Genomic DNA, 3,735 nt, shown 5'->3' on the forward strand with positions numbered 1-3,735 from the left:
GGCATGGCTGCGGGGGCCGCGCGCTGCGCGCCCAAGCGCCCAAGGGCCCCCAAGGGCCCCAGGCCCTCAGGCCCCAGCGCCCCAGCGCCCCAGCGCCCAGCGCGGGCGGGCGCGCGCGCGCGTGTGGTCTTTGAGGGGCGCCGGCCTGGTGGCTCCCTAAAGAGCAATAAGTGTCATTGCAGCTCTGGCAGGGGGAGACACTACTAGGTCCCAGCTGTCACCCCCCCTCTAAAAAATTCATTTCTTGGTATTTTGAGCTGAAATTTTGCAGAGAGGTTGGCAAAAATCCAATCCACCTTCATTAATTTTCCCAGAATTTTTCGAGGTCGGGAAGTATTTGTTTTAATTTTCCTACCATTAGAAATCGATAAATCCGCAAAACTAGGAACCGGCCCGGAATGACCCCAAATTCAGTGGGCAGCCTCATAAAAATATGGCTGATTTTACTGGATTGGTTTCATGTGGAAAGCACGACGTTTTCTTGTAGGAATGCGGGAACCCCGGCAGCTCGCCTGCCGCGGCCAGCGACGTCGGGGACGCTGGCCTGCGCTGTCGAGCCCGCGAGGGCTGTCTCCGCGGCAGGCCCCCCCTGAACGGGGCACGACAGGCCACCGCGCTGGCTCGTCCAGCGTCGACAGTCCCTCGTCCAGGTTTCAGATCGCGCCAAGTCGAACCCATGACCTGCTCAAGCCATCGTGCGCTGCCGAATTCGCATCTGCGTGTAGGCTGCCATTCCACGCGGCAGCCCCTGTTTTCGTCAGCGTGCCCCCCTGACGAATTTTCCTGCCTGGCCCAGTCCAGCGTCCAGCCCCTGTTCGTCGAAAAATCTGCGCTGCTGATTTTCCACGACGAGCCTACTTTCGTCAGCGTGCCCCCCTGACGAATTTTCCTGCCTGGCCCGGCCAGTCCAGCCCCTGTTCGTCGAAAAATCTGCGCTGCCGATTTTCCACGCGGCAGCCCCTGTTTTCGTCAGCGTGCCCCCCTGACGAATTTTCCTGCCTGGCCCGGCCAGTCCAGCCCCTGTTCGTCGAAAAATCTGCGCTGCCGATTTTCCACGCGGCAGCCCCTCTTTTCGTCAGCGTGCCCCCCTGACGAATTTTCCTGCCTGGCCCGGCCGGTCCAGCATCCAGCCCCTGTTCGTCGAAAAATCTGCGCTGCCGATTTTCCACGCGGCAGCCCCTCTTTTCGTCAGCGTGCCCCCCTGACGAATTTTCCTGCCTGGCCCGGCCGGTCCAGCATCCAGCCCCTGTTCGTCGAAAAATCTGCGCTGCCGATTTTCCACGCGGCAGCCCCTGTTTTCCTCAGCGTGCCCCCCTGACGAATGTTCGTCGAAAAATCTGCGCTGCCGATTTTCCACGCGGCAGCCCCTGTTTTCCTCAGCGTGCCCCCCTGACGAATGTTCGTCGAAAAATCTGCGCTGCCGATTTTCCACGCGGCAGCCCCTCTTTTCGTCAGCGTGCCCCCCTGACGAATTTTCCTGCCTGGCCCGGCCGGTCCAGCATCCAGCCCCTGTTCGTCGAAAAATCTGCGCTGCCGATTTTCCACGCGGCAGCCCCTCTTTTCGTCAGCGTGCCCCCCTGACGAATGTTCGTCGAAAAATCTGCGCTGCCGATTTTCCACGCGGCAGCCCCTCTTTTCGTCAGCGTGCCCCCCTGACGAATTTTCCTGCCTGGCCCGGCCGGTCCAGCATCCAGCCCCTGTTCGTCGAAAAATCTGCGCTGCCGATTTTCACCGACGAGCCTACTTTCGTCAGCGTGTCCCCTTGACGAATTTCCCTGCCTGGCCTGGACAGTCCATCTTCCAGCCCATGTTCATCGAAAAATCTGCGCTGCCGATTTCCCCGACGAACCTGCAGCTGCACAAATCTGCGCTGCCGATTTCCCCCCCTGTCGGCATGGCTGCCGCTGCCCCGATGTCCAGACCAACAGTCTTTTTTGTCGACTTTGCCGATTTTGTCCGCGCTGCCGATTCCAACACTACCCCCTGCATCCAAACCAGCATTGTTTCGTCAGCTCTTCCCCTGACGATTTTAGCCCTGTAACAAACAGTAGGCCTCCAATCCCGCCAACGGGAGCCAAGTTGATAGGGAAGAGAATTGAATGACGCGCCTGGTCCTCGCACCCCGCCACCCGAGGGGCCTTTTTCCCGGCAGCCTCTGAAAAACTCTAGCTTTCACGGTCCTCGCCGCCCCTCACCACCATGGCAGGCCTCTAATCCCACCCATCAGCAGTTGTAGCCGATAGGGCAGTGATTTGAATGACGCGTCGCGGGCCGCCGGGTCATCTCACCCGGCCATTAATTGGAGCGTTTTTGGCTGGCCGAGGATGGGGGGATGGATCTCTTCTTCCGAAAAAGCAAACAGTACATCGGGAGTTATGTTGACGGGGCATGGAATTGAATGACCCGTCGCGGGCCGCCGGGTCATCTCACCCGGCCATCCCGGGGAGCGTTTTTCCCGGCAGCATCGGGGAAACTCTTGCTTTCACTGCCCGCTGCCCAAGTCCCCACTCGCATCGGCCCCCCGCGCCAACAAGCCAACGCTGCCGAATCGGCAGACACTGCTGCCGAGTCTGCCGACACTGCCCCGCGGGCTGCCACTGCCCCAGTGTCTAAACCAGCGGTCTTTCTCATCGAGCCTTGGACTATCCAGTCCGTCCTGACTCATCGCCAGCACCTGCTGCCGATTCTGCCGACTTTGCCGATTTTCTCGGCGCTGCCGATTCCAACACTGCGCCCACCGTGTCTGAACCAGCGCTGTTTCCTCAGCGTGTCCCCTCGACGAATTTTCCTGCCTGGCCTGGACAGTCCACCGTCCAGCCCGTGTTCGTCGAAAAATCTGCGCTGCCGATTCTGCCGACTTTGCCGATTTCGTCGGCGCTGCCGATTCCACCACTGCCCGCCGTGCCTGAACCAGCGCTGTTTCGTCAGCGTGTCCCCTCGACAAATTTTCCTGCCTGGCCTGGACAGTCCATCATCCAGCCCATGTTCGTCGCAAAATCTGCGCTGCCGATTTTCCCCGACGAACCTGCAGCCGCACAAATCTGCGCTGCCGAATCTGCCGACACTGTCCCGCGGGCTGCCACTGCCCCAGTGTCTAAACCAGCAGTCTTTCTCGTCGAGCCTTGGACTATCCAGCCCGTCCAGACCCATCGCCAGCACCCGCTGCCGATTCTGCCGACTTTGCCGATTTCGTCGGCGCTGCCGATTCCAACACTGCCCGCCGTGCCTGAACCAGCGCTGTTTCGTCAGCGTGTCCCCTCGATGAATTTTCCTGCATGGCCCGGCCAGTCCAGCGTCCAGCCCATGTTCGTCGAAAAATCTGCGCTGCCGATTCTGCCGACTTTGCCGATTTCGTCGGCGCTGCCGATTCCAACACTGCCCCCCGTGCCTGAACCAGCGCTGTTTCGTCAGCGTGTCCCCTCGACAAATTTTCCTGCCTGGCCTGGACAGTCCATCGTCCAGCCCATGTTCGTCGAAAAATCTGCGCTGCCGATTTTCCCCGACGAACCTGCAGCCGCACAAATCTGCGCTGCCGAATCTGCCAACACTGTCCCGCGGGCTGCCACTGCCCCAGTGTCTCAACCTGCGGTCTTTCTCGTCGAGCCTTGGACTATCCAGCCCGTCCAGACCCATCGCCAGCACCCGCTGCCAATTCTGCCGACTTTGCCGGTTTCATCGGCGCTGCCGATTCCAACACTGCGCCCACCGTGTCTAAACCAGCGCTGTTTCTTCAGC

The sequence above is a fragment of the Populus nigra genome, chromosome 2 (genome assembly GCF_951802175.1).
Source record: "Populus nigra chromosome 2, ddPopNigr1.1, whole genome shotgun sequence".
In the NCBI taxonomy this organism is placed as follows: Eukaryota; Viridiplantae; Streptophyta; class Magnoliopsida; order Malpighiales; family Salicaceae; genus Populus; species Populus nigra.